A 16,947-nucleotide genomic window follows, 5' to 3' on the forward strand; every position below is an offset into this window, starting at 1 on the left:
GTTGAGCTAAGGAGATAGTATACAAATCCCCGGCTCCACTTTGCAAGAGTTTCTTATTGTGGAGGTCTAGAATGGAGCACTGGAAATGCACTATAATAAAGTACCCATTAACTCCTACTAGAGTTACACTGTCTTGTGACACTATGTCTCATCATTTAGCTTGGGCTGGCACAGAAGTCAAGATCTTCCAGCCTCAGCTTCCTTGGTGCTCGGATTATAAGCATGTGCCACCATGCGTGGCTTTCTCTGTGTGCCATGATAACCTTAAATAGCAAGTGTTTTGAAAGGTTTAGCTAACTATCCAAAATTCCCAACCTCACAAACTGAATACTTAGTCAAGTGACCTTTCTTCCACATTATTTTACCAACAGTTCTCTATAAAATAATGCAATTATGAGGGCCAGCACCTATGTATTTGCATGCCTTCTGCTGTCAATCACTATGGGCAATGGACAGGATTTTATTAATATAGTCTCCCACTTGGAAATTCAACTGATGGAGGTAGAAGAGGTCTTCAATATAATCTACTAACATCACCTATTTTACGTATAGAGAGCCTGTGGCTTGGAAGGAGAAATTGACTTAGCAAATGCATTAAGTATCTAAGCAGGACTAGAACCAAAGTCTGTTAACTCAAAGTGTATTACTAGTTTTCTGAGACCTGAGTGTTCCTTATGTCTCATTTCTTTCTTTACTCCAATGTATTTCATCGAGTTATATCAATTTGTGAGCTTTTTAATGAAGTTGGCATTGTTCAAACAGGTTGAGCTATAGCTAAGGAAGCAGAGAAGCAGGAGGAAGACAAAGAACAAAATCACTGCAAATGCAGTGTGACAGAAGTCACCGTCAAGGTGCTTCATAATGTTCAATGCTAGGCCCTATTAGACTGTGGCTTGAAAATTAGACTATATTTTTAAATGTTTACATGTTATTTTATCCTCATGAAATTTAGACAAAATTCTCAAATGATCACCTAGTTTCAGTAAAAATATAGCCAGATGTAGTGAAACTGATAACTCCTAATATAAAATATTTTGAGGAAAGTAATTTACCACTTCTTATATTAAAAACTAAAGACAATAAATTATTTTAATAAGCAAATCATACTGGCTCATGTATTAAAGTCAAGTAACACAGAACAGTACTCTGAGTCTGCATTTAATTATTCAGTAGTGATAGGCTAAAACAGAAATTGGATATTAGCAGTGCACCTATATATCTTTCAGAAGCTATTGGAAATGTAAAGGTAAGTAATTGTTCTCTTTCTTAAGCATCCTTATACCTTCTGAAATATATCTTCTAAGGTAGATGGCCATTGACTGTTTTTCTTATTTTGGTCTTTGCTAGTTAAGAGATTTTCAGCTGCATATAATCCTTATAAAACATATTAAATACAGTAACAAATTTAAACTTAAATATATATTACAAAGTGCCCAAGTCTCTGCTAGGTACTATGAGGTAGAAAAACAAGGTATATCAGTTATACTGTTCCAGCATTTTGTCATTTGCTATATAATCTGCCACCTCATTTGACCTTTGTTGTCTTGTCTTTCATCCAAAATATACTCTAGACAAAAGAGGCATTATTGTCTTTTTAGATTTTTCGAAGGAGGCTACAAGAAAGATGAGGCTACAGAACTATAATGCGTTATTTATTGGTTTTTCAAACATGATTCTGACAACAAATTAGAGGTCTGACACTGAAGGAGAGGATTTTATTCCCTCACCCTGGGTGCAGAGCTGCTCCTTTTTCCTTCATAATCATTATTACCTTGCCCCATGCCTGTGGCCCAGTCCCTTCAGGCACCTAGCTCCTTGATAATGAATCTTCCTAAGGTGTTGGTGTTAGTAAGTGCTAATGAGCTGAAGCTTTGCCCTCTCTGGGAACACGCTTTACATTTTAACTGGAGCTTTTCAGAGAACAGCACTTCATCCTGCTCATATCACCCCCTCGACAAAATGTTCAAAACCTCCTCATTGTCAAACAAGTTAATTATAAAGCTTCAACCCAGTGGGACAAAGTTTGCTCCTAATCTAAACTTTCTAAAGCCTTTCTCCCAGAAATCGACCCTGTGTGTCCAGCAAACTGGACTATTCCCTTTGCCTACATAATCCCACTAGGTTAAAACTTCCCCTCCCTATAAATGCTTCCCTAATCGCTGCTCGGCTTTCAGCATTTGTGCTATTATCTGCCAATCTTTGAAGGACTTTAGATTAGCTGGTGGAGGATTAACGCAAGAATTGAAGCAAGCAGCAGGACAAGGAGTGTCCACCCAACTACGAAAGTGCAAGAGTTTCAACTGGAATCAGGTATAAGGAAGGTTTTTCATCATAAGCCTTGCCAGTTTCAGAACCTTGCCAAAGGCTATGAATAAAGTATGAATAAAAACATTATGTGAATAAAAATGTTCTTTCTAGTAATCCTGATTAGGAAGCTACATGCAGCCTGCCCTGGAAGAGAGGGATCCTGGGTATCAGAGCCTCAACAATGTAAAAACTATCATGAATATCCATACTGCTCAGAAAGTAGAGGCCTCTTGAGTTTAGAGGTTAAATGATGTGTCCAAAGTCACATAGCAAGTAGAGTTGCAGTAGAACCAGGACTTAATTCACAGTTTTCTGCTCAGGAAGCTTCCAAAAGAGAAGAACTTTGCCCTGCGAAGATATACCTTGTCTATGTACTTCTGGTCATCTGCCCTCATCCAGATTTTACCCTTGCCCCAGAGTTTATCTATAACTATTCTTTAGTCATTCTACTCTTAGCAATTCTCTTAAAATGACATTCTTTCCCCTCTTCGATGCCGTAAGGAATCCTGAATTCACCTTCTTAATGTACTTCAGCGTTACTTAAAAGTGATTTATTTATCTGGTTAATGTACCTAAATCTCTAGGGAGTCAGATTCTTTCCCCCCCATTTATTTATTCACTTACTGCCCCGATTGAAGCCCCCTCCCTCCTCTACTCCCGGTCCCATTCTCACACCCCCTTTCTGCTACTCCCCTCTCCCCTTCTCCTCAGAGAAAGGGAGGACCTCTGTGAATGTCAACCCACCCCAGCATAGCAAGTTGCTGCAGCACTTGCAGTGTGCATCCTCTCTCACTAAGGTCTGATGAGGCAGCCCAGCTTAGGGAAGGCGATCCAAAGGCAGGCATCAGAGTCACAGAGGGACCCCCGTTCCAATTGTTAGGGGATCCACATGAAGATCAAGCTGCACATCTGTAACATATATGCAGAGGGTCTAAGAGCACCTCATGTATGCTCTTTAGTTCGTGGTTCAGTCTCTATGAGCCTCCATGGATTGAGGTTAGTTGATCTGGTATCCTTGACCCCTCTGTCTCTCTCAGTCCTTTCCTCCATTCTTCCACAAGAGGGAGTCAGATTCTCATTATCTACTTTTGCTTTCTAGGTCCTGGTGAGGGTAAGACATTTTAGGGACTACTGTGTAGTAATAGAGTTCGGTGGTTCTGGCTGATCTTTCATTGGAATTCTTCAGCTCTTACCTCTAGTCTTCTAATACACCTTTTTCTTTGTTTATAAGTGGAGAGTGGTAGCCTTCATAATAACCATACATTAATTGGGGAGGTGGGGATATCTTGTGAATAACCAATGTAAAAATTAGAATTAGAATAGACTTCATAATCATGAATTACTAATTTTATGATTCAGTTTTACATAATATATCTTGATGCCCTGACATAAAAGATGAGGAAAATAATACCCATATTTCTTGTACTTTGTTCTAGCATTGTGGAAGAATGATTGTGTGATATTTTCACACTTATTTGTATGATATATAATATATGTACAAGTAATCACAATACATATCATTTGCAATCTTATTGTTACATTACATTTATGGCCTGCTGTGTAACCATAACCCCTACAGTTTGTTCTTGAGGCTATGCTTAAGTAAAATAAATATTCACTACCATCTTTTCTCTATAGTTGACATTCTTCTTTTCTGTTGGTTAGTCATTCATCATTTTAATGACATATTTCATCATTCAGTAATTATTTTTCTCCCTCAAGGACAAGGTTGCTATGCATTGTGAGTTGTTTCAGGCTTTAAAATGCCTATTAAGTCATGTGTAGGGACTTATGTTTATAAGCTCAGCAGTTAGTAAATTGAGGCAGGAGGACAGTGATGTTGAGACCAGCCTGGGTTACATAGCAAGACTGTCTCAAAAACTAACAAAGCAAAACAAAACAAAACAAGAAAAATGAAGGATGGTTGGATGGAGAGAGAGAAGAAAAAAAGGACGAAATTGGTGGTGAGATGGTTCAATAGGCACCTGCTGCACAAACCTGGCAACCTGAGTTCCATACTGGGAACACACATAAAGGTGGAAGGAAAAAATTCCACAAGTTGTCCTTTCATGTCAATACATGCACGTGGCTGCACACATTCCAATACACACATCATAAACAGCCACATACATGACAACTGTTTACTTCATGACAACTGTTACTAATGTTGAAATTTACATCATCAAACAACCTAGCTAGTACTTTTGATTCACTCTGTGCTTTCTTTATAATGTTATAGATACTTTCCTATTGCCTTCTGATATTAGCTGTAACTAAGGGGTGTAACATATCTGAAATCAGGCAGTTTTCCTTTTGTGCATATGACTTGTTTTCTGGTTTTGGCAATCTTCTTGAAATGTAATGATATAATTATGAAACAATTTTTCAATTAATATATTAAATTTACTTTAAATACAGAGTGTAGCCTTTAGATTTACAAATCAAATCCTTGCATCAGTTTAGGAATTTTGGTTGTTAATTTTTCTAATGTTTTATTCCACTTGTAGATGTTATTCTCCTTTACAGTATATTTACTAGATCATTTTGTTATTCCTCTGTATTATTTTCTCCTTGATGAAATTTCTTTGTCTTTATTCTCTGAACTCACTGTGATTGTCATATAATTTTTTCTATTTAATTAGTTTAATTTTAAATTTTTTATTGAGATCCTTGTTCTCTCTAGCTTATTAGTATTCAAATATTATTTTTCCTTAATTTCTTTCTCTAGCATTATGAATATTTCTGTTGAAAACATTGCTTACAATTTCTTCAATTATTTACCTAGAAATGGTGTTGCTGATTCATATGTCAACTGAAAATAATATGCTTGGAAAACTGTCTTTCAAAATCAAAACAGATATTGAGGCATCCTAAGATAAGCAAAAGCTAAAGGAGTATAGTGGATGGTAGCCACATACATAGTCCCCATAGGAAGTGGCAAAAGGAGTGCTTTAGATTGAAATGAAAAGAAAAAAGAACATAAAAGTTGTATAAAGAGAGAGCTCTGATAAAGTTAACTGAGTACTTAGATTTATTATAGTTTATTTTAGAATTATTATATTTTATTTGTAAGGCCTGTATTTGTTTCATATACAATTTAAAAGAAAAAGCCAGGAGAAATCACAACAATGTTAAAGAGTATACACACAAAGATTAAGTACATACAAAAATTAAATTCATAAGGGGAAAGGATGGAGCTAGAGCTGGACAGGAGCTGGAGCTGGAGTAGGGCATGGCTAATGTTCAAAGTTAATTTGGTATCAATTCAAACTAGTTTATTATAAATTTAGTGCATTAACTATAATCCCCATGGTAACTACTAAAATAACTGTAACATATACAGAAAAAAAATGAAGAGGAAAACAAAAGGGTGCACTAGAAAATATTAGTCAAAGGCAAAAATACAACAGCGGAGGCACTAAGGAACACAGACACACACAAACTGGCATAAACAAAGGGGAATAGAGAGTTGGTTTTCTTCAGGAATGTTCCCCACCATAGTTTGTCGATGTGCTAGAATTGCCCTAACCCAGTACACATATGGGAAGCACTACAAGGACTTTGAGAATTATGAAAAAGAGGACATTAAGTTAGGAGGGAATCATGAGTAAAGGCATTTAGGAGAAGTTGAAAAGGACATTGTGGATATATATAGTCAAAACACATTGTATAAATGTATGAAATTCCTAAAAATAGATAAAAATATATTTTAAGAGAGCAAGATAGCAGAAGTCATTAAATATTGGTGAAGATTCACCTGTAAGTGTATTAAACAACTAAAAGATAGATACTGATATAAAGGCAAAAATATGAGACCCATCTGTATGGATGTGAAAGAATTCACAATTACAGAGCAAACATTAAAAAACTTACTTATGGGTGAAAGAATCAATCACTAGAAAAAATTTTAATTAAGAATAATAAAAATGCAAAACATCATTCCACATGGGTAAAATGTGGTTATACCATTACTCATGGAAATTCAGATCTATAAATTACCATGCAAACATCCCACATTATTGCCTTTATATATTAAAATATTCAAAATTGAGAAAGGGAGCCACACTTGTTCGTTCAGCTACTTGGGAAGGTCACAAACTGCAACTTGACATCAGCATGGGTGGCACAGTGAGGCCCTGTTTTTAAAAATGAAGATCTCAAATCAACAGCCTAACTTTATATCTTAAGGAACTTAAAGGGGACCCCACTAAATACAACACCATTTTAAGTAAGGAGATCCATGGTATGGCAGAGATAAATAAAATAGAGAAAAGAAGCTATCTGTAATCAAATTGTGAGGTGAAGAAGGAATACATTTTTGAGAGTTACTTTGTAATCAGAACAGTACACACAATAATTACATTATTGCAGAAAGCAACTTCATGAAATAAGTATGTCATCGCCATTTTACAAAGGAAGAAATCATGGCTCAAAACGGTTTAAAAAATTGTCCAACATGAGACAGTTACTTGTCAGACCAAATTTTGGTCTAGGTTTATCTGAATCAAATGCTGTTTGTTTGTTTGTTTATTTTAGTTTGGTGGCTCAGATGATAGTAGATGTAGGTATGTAGAAAGAGAGAGAAATTCAGAGACAACTTGCCTCTCAGATTGATTATTATTATTATTACTATTATTATGATAATCATCATCATTATTAATTTTGTTGCTAAAAATAAACACAAGGTATTGTGCATGTAAACACTGTCTACCACTGAGCTGTATTTCCACACTTATTCTTAGATTCTTTTTACGTGACTGAATAGACTATAGTGCTTAATAACTAATATTGATAAGAAAAAAACTGATTTAGCAAAGGGATCTCTTTAATTGAGAACATTTGGAGAGCGAGGTTCCATCTAAGGGTAGATAACTGGTATTTGAATATACATTTAATATTTTGAGACCTGTTCTAATGAAGTTCAGGGTGGACTTGGCTTTCTGATCCCACTACCTTCACCTCCCAGGAACCTGGATCACAGATATATGCCATCATGCCTAGTGTCATCTAAAAGTTCTTGATTACCATGTACCAAGTGATTTACAAATATACATTCTTTGAAGTAAAGTGAAAAATAAAGATTGGAGATTCATCAATGTGAAGGTGATTGGTGATATTGAGAATGTAAAGATCTCAGAAAAGAAGAGTCTAGTAGATTTAGCTAAGTGCTTAGACTTGGACAAGTACTCTGAAGTTTCCTGTTTAGACTCCTAGGACAACAGTATTGTCACTTACAGGTACTCAGAATAATAAAAGAATACAAGACCTATAGCACAGAACTCACACCATCGCTCAGGAAACTGCCACAGGAGAGTGAATGGGCTACACCAAAAGACCCTATTTCCAGAAACCATAGCAGACCAACAGAAACAGTACTACTTCATATTTCAATTTTCCTTTATGGGTTGTGAAAGGGAATTTCTTCACTTTAACAGGAACTGGCTTTAAGCAAAAGATAAATGAATCAGGTTTGGCATTTCAGGGGTTAGAAGTGGCGTCAAAACGTCGCTGTGGAATTGTCCAAGGGGCAGCTGAGATACAGATTTGGAGCTAGTATGATAGGCTGGGATTTCAGATATAGATTTGGGAGTCATCCGCATAGATGTGATAGCTGAAGCTACAGCAGCAGTGGGCAAGATCTTAAAGGCAGAGAATGTGGACGGAGAATAACTCCCGGAATAACTCTTGGCTTCACTAGTGCTCCATGCTTTTTTGGTATGTCAACCAGAGGCATGTACTTCTCTTCTGGAATATTACTCCCTGGTAGTAATTCGTTATTTATGACACTGAAATTAATATGCTAAGGCTTTCCCCCTCGAAAGCCAAGCCTCTCTGAATTTTCCTCAGCAAGTTCAGAGGCTTTTTGCTTCATTGTTAGTGGATACCATTAGGACCAGGGGTTTTCTTTCTTCCCCTTTTAGAAGAGAATGTCTATTTCTTCCTGCCAAACATAGATTCATGAACTGAGAAACTGAATGTTTCTCTCAGAGCTTTCCTTTCCTGGCTGAAACGCTGGACTCCCTGCCTCCCACCCCTTGACCGATGTACTTCAGAACCTTGTTGGTGCTATACATTTTTCCTTCTTCTTAAATCATTAGGAAACACATAACTTGACAAGGCAATTTTCATGCAATATAAAGTAATTTGTTCCTAGCATTTTGCTCTTATTGCTATCTCAGCCAATAACCAAGATCACAGTATTACTTGGTATTAGATCCTTAGTCTGTTAGAGATGAAAGAGACCCTAGGCTTACACATAACAAACTTGTTTTATAAATGAAGAAAATAAGATTCAATAAAATGCTATAAACCAACATCAATTTTTTAGGGGCTGAGTGTGATCTGTAGAGTCAGAGAGACTTGAATCCTAAACCCAACACTGATTAGCTTCCTGGACTTCAGTTCTCAGCATTGGACAACTTTTTTCTTTTTCTTTTTCTTTTCCTTTTTAAGATTTAGTTATTTATTAAGTTTACAGTGCTCTGCCTGCATGTACACCTGCAGGCCAGAAGAGGGCATCAGATCACATTATAGATGGTTATGAACCACCATGTGGTTGCTGGGAATTGAACTCAGAACCTCTGGAAGAGCAGCCAGTGCTCTAAACCTCTGAGCCATCTATCCAGCCTGAGGCAACATTTTTCAACATCTTTAAACTTGAAATCTATTATATGATTATAATAGCTTTTACTTTGTAGTGATGTTAAAAATACTAATTAAGTTATACTACCGAAAGTATTCCCTACATATTATATAGCAAATAATATGTATTTACTATAACAATTATTATTCTTATGCTGAGGAAGATGAACCAGTAATTCAAGGCTGTACCAAAATAATAAGACATAGAGGCTAGAATTTGTGCTACATCTTCTAGTTTAATGGCATTTCTTCTTACGAGAACTTGAAGTCTTCTTCAACACAAGCATAATGTTTTTTTATATGTCGTACAGTCTGAGAATACACATTTCTTCATAAAGTAGAAGAAAATTTAAAAATCACCTAATGTCCAAATTTCATAATTAAGTAAAATACCTTTAAAATTTGAAAAAATGTTACATAAGTAGGTGGATATTTTTTCTCAACATTTGGAAGTTAGTGTAATTTCTTTGCAGTTTTTCTTGTCAACTTGGTACTTATGGGATTACAAATGAATGATAGAACCAAAGGCATCCTGATATATTCGGGTCTAAAATGACTTTAGAGAAAATTATTTTCAATAGCTCCATGATGTTAAAATATTCCAGAGAGCCAAGGAAATAACAAAGGAGGTTAGGGAATAGGATAAAAAGGGTAGAAACACAGTAAAACCGCCCATTGTAGAAACTTCAGAATGGAAAAAACAGCAAACTTGGAGAAGTAAGCAAAAAGATGGGTTCTGAAATTTAACACTAAGATTCAAGAGAAGACTACTAAGTGATGACTGTTTCATTTGCAGAGAAAGAAGCAAATGAACAAAGATAGGACAGAATCTGTCAGTATTCTTCCTGACTCTCTAATAACGGCAAGTTCACTCACAGGATTCCCTTCTAAAATTCTGCATTTATATTTATTGGTTTTGTGCATACAGGTCAGAGAACAGTTTGCAAGAGTCAGCTCTTCCAACATACGTGTCTCAGGAATTGAACTCAGGTCATATGACTTGATGGCACGCTGTCTTACCCACTGAGACATCTCTCTGTCCCCCACCAAACAGTTTCTTAATTTCTTCTAGCTGGGATTTATACCAGTACAACTACAACATAAAAATAGCTTAAAATAAAGCAAAAACAGTAGCTGCTACCTTCTGATTAACAATAATTTAGCTGGTTTATCTGTGTGTTTGTTTTGTTTGTTTGCTTACCAACTTTCAGACTTCCACTTCTTTGGCTTTGCTTACCTCAAAATCCAGTCTGTATATTTACTTAGGACTGCACATACAATGTGCTATCTTCTTTCGTGTGACATAGTAAAGTATTAAAATAGAACTTCAACTTAACAAAATAATAGCAATTATTAACGGTAGAAATTAGAGTAGCACATTCATTTATTCATTCATCATGTTACTGGGAATTACATTTGAGTTTTTTCTCCAAGTTAGAGAAGAACTGTACCACTGAGATCCCAAGCCCTTGTTTTTATTCTTATTTGAAACAAAAACCTTTTCTTATTACATTAATATGGTTAAAATAGAATTTCTTCCTATTTTACAAGTTTTATTCCTTTCTACCTTACCCCTGCCCATGATTCTGCATGAGTCTTAGTTTTACCAATTACACCTATGAAAATGTAGAGAACTGAGACCTTTAAGCCACTGGAAGAGACAATAAAAATTCAGAACTCTAAAATTATTTCTTAAAGTAATTTATTCACTATATGAAGAATTTTACTACAACTTTGTATCATTCACCAGCTGTGATTAAAATGTGTGAAAAGTTTTGCCTGGCAATTTAACAACAATTTACTGAGTACTTACTATGTGCCAGGGTCTGTGCTAAGTAGGTACCATTCCATCTTATGAGGAAAACTTCATGTGAATATTCTTTTAAATGGAGATACTTGAGAACCCATTTCGTTCCTTTCCTGTGATTTTTTCTGCACAGCCTCTTACTACATCTGGCCACCATTTCACACCTGCTGCTCTTGGCACAATATTTGCTACCACCTGGGCCCTATTATGCCAGTGCCATTCATCTGTTCCATTTTCATGGTGAATAGTGATGTTTCTAGTTGTTTTTATGAATAAGAAACATGCCTTAGATTAGTGGCTTTCAACCTTCCTAATGCTGCAGTCTTTTAATACAGCTCCTGGTGTTGTGGTATCCCCAACCATAAAATTAGTTTGTTGCTACTTCACAACTGTAATTGTACTATTATGAAACATAATGTAAATATCAAGGTTTTCTGATGGCCTTAGGTAACCCCTATAAAGGGTCATTTGTTTGACCCCCCCCAAAAGGGTCTCAATCCAAAGGTTAGAGATTATATAATGTCCAGGTATTGCTGGTGTCAATCAGTTTTCCACTGTATACAAGCAGAGCATTAAAAGTAGTTTTCCCTGAGTTCTAACTTTGTGTCACCAGTTGCCTGTCGTAGGAAATAAAAGCAAAATAGACTTCCTTTTGACATGCAAATCCAGGTCTTGGGGTAAATTCCATAACAAATAAGCCTGAATTTGGAATAAATTTTAAGAGATGAAACAGCCATGGAGAACATAAAATGAGAAAAGGAGAAATAATTTGCCCACAAGTCCTACCTCCTGGACTGACTGTGAATTGAGACACTTATGTCTTTGACTCAAAAAGATTTAGTTAGGCTTGATGTTGGCTTCCTGTGCTGCATACTACATACTGCAGCTTCAATTATGATGTCTTTTTATTTCCTTCTTAAATTTTGCGTTCTCATATCAGTCAAGTTGCTGCAAATCGTACTTTCCAGACTAAGAATTTCAAACAAACAGTGGCTTCTCTTCTGTCAGGACTGTGGGGATGTATTGGAGCTAAGGGCATCCTCCTCAGATCGATTTTTGCCTTCAGTTTTGTTCATGCGCTATCTTCAGAAATCCACTTCTGCCCATGCCAGTTAGGTTGTCAAGTTAGCAACTACTGCTTGCATGTTAGGACCCTACTTTGGTATGTGCTTTTGTGCCAAGCCTGGATCAGAAAGCACTAAGCCCATTGCCTATTTTAACTCTGTCTATATCCTATTCCCTCCATTTTTACAAGTGAACTAGTCTCTGACCTTAGTTTTCTTTACCCTTTGTGTCTTGAGCCCTTTACGCCGCAGCAGTTGATTTTGTGTTCCCTATTATCCGTGCACTGTTTATGAGTAAGACTTGCTCACCAGAATATTCTTTCTGCCTCACTGGCACACCAAATTGTCTGTGAGAACTAAGAAAACCAGGTACAATTTCTCCACAGCAGGCAGAAGACAGCAGCTCCTTAAATTTGAGGCCAAGTCAGTCTCCCAGTTAGGAAGCTGACAACACTGATATAATGTCTACATAGACAGGGTTAAATTAGACATGGCCAAAGACTGAGGAGTTCTCACTTGTGATTGGTGAGGACAGAGATTCCTGGAGTCCTGCCACTCCCAGAAGGGTATAAATGGGCAGCACTGAATTAGAATCTTCACAGGTGGTAGAGAGAAGGCAGCCAGAGTGGCCAGCACAGGCTTAGAAGCAGAAAGCAGCATTCAGGTAAGATTTCTGGTTGCTATAGTATGTGGACTGTGAAATCATTAAGGATTTGTATATGTATACACATGTGGATGCCTGTGTGTGTGCATGTGCACGTGTGCGAGCGCGCCTGTGTGCATACACGCATGCTTTCTGGTTCTGAGCACTCAGAGCTCCTTGAGCAAGTATCACTCAAATCGATTATTTCTTCGCCGAAGCTGAAGATTGCTCCAATTTTTTTATTCCCTGTCTCACACCTATCACTGATAGGCTATTTCCGAGGAGTTGTTGATATTTGTTAAAAGGTAGTGCCTTTTCCTGAGAAAAACTGGGCCTCTCCAGGGTAGCCTAGACTGGTGAAGAATCACTGTATTCAGCTGCATCCATTAAGGAGGAAGCTGGCAAGAGCCAGGAGGGTTAGGGCTCTTGCTCCCAAGCCAGATATGGCTTGGAGGGAGCAACCAGGGAATTGAGAAATCTGTGCCAAAGCTGAGGAGGCCTTCAGGGTGATACCAGGAGGCTTGGCATAAGAGCTGTTTGGGTAATCATCCCTCACACTTCTGCAGTGCTCTATGCTTTGCAAAGTGCTTCCAGGTCTGTGAATTCACTAGGTGCTTCCAGCACCTCTGCAAGGTGGTTCAAGCCAGTGTTATAGGTAAAGGAACTTGCAAGGTCACCAAAGAGAGTAGGTGGCAGAGGTGGAACTGCAAAACCAGGACTCCTGCTTCTTGGTCCTGTGCCCTCGAACTGCAGCAGGCTGGCAGTCTCTGGATGAATGTGAAGGGCCAGCTCCTCTGTGGTGAGTAGCTTTTCAAGTGTTCTCACAACAGGCATGGAAACCTCAGAGTGAAAAACTACCTTGTCACTGATTGTTCCTGGGGACTCAGGCTAATGTGGCTCAGGATAACTGAACAACTTTTCTGAATTCAAATGTGCTTTCTGCAGTAGCCAGCCTCTTCTCCTTTTTACCAGCACAGAATTAGTACTTTGTGTTTTTAATCGACACTAGGGATAAAACCCAGGGATGCCTCATGCCAGGCAACTGCTCCAGCACTAGCTACCCTAGCCCAAGTTCCTGATTTCTCAAATAATTATGTCCATTTCTGTTGTTTCTTTCTTTTTTTTTTTCTTTTTTTCTGGTAACATCTCTAAACTCATGGGTATGTCTGCTGCAAAGCTTGGGCAGTAAACAGTGAGTCTCATACCTCATGAGGGCCACAAGGCTCACTTCTCTGTACAGCCAGCTGTTGGTGCTGTGGCTACTCTTTCTAGACAGCATCAGGATTGATACTCAAAAATTCAGTGACTCAGATTGAGTGGATAATCACTTCTCTTAGAGCTCTTACTCTGATTGTTAAGGTGTGCTGGAAAATGGGCATTTTCTCTCCCCATGTCAACTAGCTAAAATAAAACAAGTATGATTGATGTCCCTAGATCTGAACTTTTAGGCATTCTGTTGGAGTATAGAGTGAGGACGGCATTTCACCAACTAAATCTAAGTAGCTGAGATGTATATGTGCAGACATATAGTATCACATTTGCCTTCTCTACTACCCCTACCCTCACTTCAAGGCAAGGCAGCCAAGAAGAACTTCGTTCTTCCTCTCTTTCCTGGGTACACTATTAGTCTGATATATATCAGACTAGTTTCATTCTCACATTTGCCTTGCCATTCCCCAAACCCCAACTTTGAAAAAGTACAGCTATGGGATGATTTTCCTTAATTCTTCAAACTGCTAAGGATGGCTTTGTTGTCAGTAGAGTTATTGAACTTAGGTGTCTGAGGGCAGATGCTACCCAATCCTCCTCCTCCTCCTCCTCACTTTCAGAGGGCCTTGTAATCTACACATAAATACAATAGTAATGTTGCTTGTTTGGAGTCAAGTAGGTTGTAAAGTGCCTTTGAAACCGGCATGGTAGCAGTACTTGTAACAAGCACTCAAGATGCTGATGCAGAAACACTGCCAGGAGTTCAAGACCAACCTAGGCTACATAGTGAGACCCAGCCTCAAGAGTAAAAGCAGTATGGAAGTTTCCCTAGCTTTGACTATCTCTAGTTCCTGAGATATGTCACTATTGTTGAAAATTAACTGAAAGCATAGGAATACAGTATCTGGAAGTGCCAAAACCATATCATGTGCAATCAGCAAGTAACATACATACTATAGAAATTTCATTATATTACCTCATTTATGTCTCATGATTCAGTTAATGGATACAGCAAGTTTATTAATTGATAATTTAATATTTGCTTCATCAAAATAAAAACTATGGTCAGTATGTTGTAGACCTTAAAACCTGTGACACTCCTATGTCAGAAGCTCATGTCTTAACTTTGCTCTGTGCTCAATATCATCTCCCTTCCTCTGACCTGCAATCTCTTCCTCAAAGAAGGTTTTATAATTTTCTGCATTTGCAAGTTCACCAGTATTCTTCTTTAAATGTGCACAATAGCAAACACTCTATTCCATCTAGTATAGTACATCCAGAAAATTGTGTTGCAGCTAGATCTGGATACAGTAGTGTTTTAAATGAAATTAGCCTTGTTTGAAAGTGTCTTGACTTTTTGTTTTGCTTGGTGGTTGTGATTTATGTTTTGTTATTTACTTATTTATTTCATTCTTTCTTTCTTGAGACAGTATCTCAAATAGCTTTGGCTGGCAACAAAATTGTTGTATAGCCAAACTGTCCTTAAACTCTTGATTCTACTGTTTCCATTTCCCAAGTTCTGGGGTTATAAGCAAGCATACCACATCTGCTTTATGTAGTGCCGGGTATCAAAGATAAGGCTCTGTGCATTTCATATAAACATCCTGTCAACTGGCCAATGTCCCTAGAATGGTGTTCTCATTTTTAGTTTTGTTTTGTTTTTTATTTTTTTCAGGATATGCTCATGATAAGCAAGAATTTTTTAATGATATCGTGTACGTGTCATTGTAAATTGTTGCTAAAGCAGATCTCCTTGTATAGTTAATTTTTTGAAACTAAATAAGTATGTTTTGTCTTTTTTTCTTTAAAAAATTATATGGTTAGATTTTCCCTTCTTTTCAAACTAGTATCAAACCAAGTTGCTTTCCTTTCCAGTTTTGTTGTCTGTCTGTCAATTTCTAAAGGATTCTTTTTCTATTTTCAGTTGTGACCCTGATCACAATGTTAGCAAAGAAAGAGCACCTTATAAATTTCCACTGTTGTTAGCAATTAGAAGAGTGGTTTTTTTCTCCTAACCATAAATCTTATTTCCTCAAGCCACATTTTGTCTCTCTTCACAACAGGGGCATTGTATTTTGTTCAATTCAGATATTCTAGGTGTAAGACATTCATATAATCAACTAAGATTATTTACACTTCCAGAAAAAGAGCTGAAGTTAGTTTGGTCCAACCATGCCTCTGAACCCATGCTCTCTTATTAAATGATCTTTGTCTTGCCAGTTTGAGTTGTCCAGAGTTAACAAAGTTAAATCAACCCCCCTACACATACACTCTGTCTTCAATCTTCAGAGTACTTTTACTATACCAAACATGTTCACGAACAGAACTCTAATTTGAATTGATGAAACTCCTGTTTCAGAATCAGACGTTTTAAATACAAAACTTACCCAAGCGCCAGTACAGACAGAAGTGTCGAGAGAATATAATGTTGTGTTTTTTAGGAGAGATGATGGACAAGAGAAGAAACGGTAGTGTCTCACTTTTCCTATTCCTTTGAAGAATGAATTCTTTCCTTCCTGGGAATTTGTGTTAGAGACCAGGTGAAATTTTAAAAGGCATGTATTGATAAAATTATTTCAACTTTGAAAAATGAAGGAAGCAAGGGACTTAGGGCAATTGTGGCATAATAAAAACAGAGAAAAACTTGACATCAAAATTTGGATTAAAAAAAAAAGACAAAAAACAAAATTTGTATTCAAATCTGAGTTCTAACACATACTAGCTAGTTGATGTAGAACCAATCATTCATTACTTCTTACTAAAGGTGTAAAAATGAAGCAAAATTGCTGAAAGGGGGTTTAATTCCTACTGTTCATTTTTTAGTCTTTTCAGGGAAATCTTAATTTTTAACATTTCCTAAATGACTGACATACATGTGAACCCAATCAAGTTTATCAGATTCTCATTATCTTTCAAATTGACATCAGGACATTATTAATAAGGTAATACTGGACATTTTAATATAAATACACACATATATGCATACATTTTATCATATAATAGCAAAGGATTCTATTTCCTATGATATTGTTTTATTATTATTACTTATTATCACTATTTCTTGTATATAAAATTGGAAAGATACTGTACAGGTAGGTTGTCTCCTTCAGGGGCTATGCAAAACAATCAACGAAAGTGTGGAAATGAAACTAATGTAATATTTCTAGTTACTTTTAACTCAATCTTTACATTTTTACAGTATACAGTTAGATTGATACATTCATATAATCACCTTACTAATTTGAGAACCCACACCCAAAAGTTCTGGACAATTC

General features: G+C 36.9%; 1 protein-coding gene and 1 long non-coding RNA gene across 3 annotated transcripts in view; one reads left to right on the forward strand and one right to left on the reverse strand.

Annotated features, from left to right (window-relative positions):
- Positions 1-16,947, reverse strand: part of LOC311601874 — a 73,886-nt gene that overhangs the window by 13,329 nt on the left and 43,610 nt on the right. The window lies entirely within an intron of this gene.
- The window catches only part of RPS6KA6 (ribosomal protein S6 kinase A6), a 130,703-nt gene that overhangs the window by 1,479 nt on the left and 112,277 nt on the right, over positions 1-16,947 (forward strand). The window lies entirely within an intron of this gene.

This window comes from Acomys minous (genome assembly GCF_964271855.1).
Source record: "Acomys minous genome assembly, chromosome: 7".
NCBI classification, from domain to species: Eukaryota; Metazoa; Chordata; class Mammalia; order Rodentia; family Muridae; genus Acomys; species Acomys minous.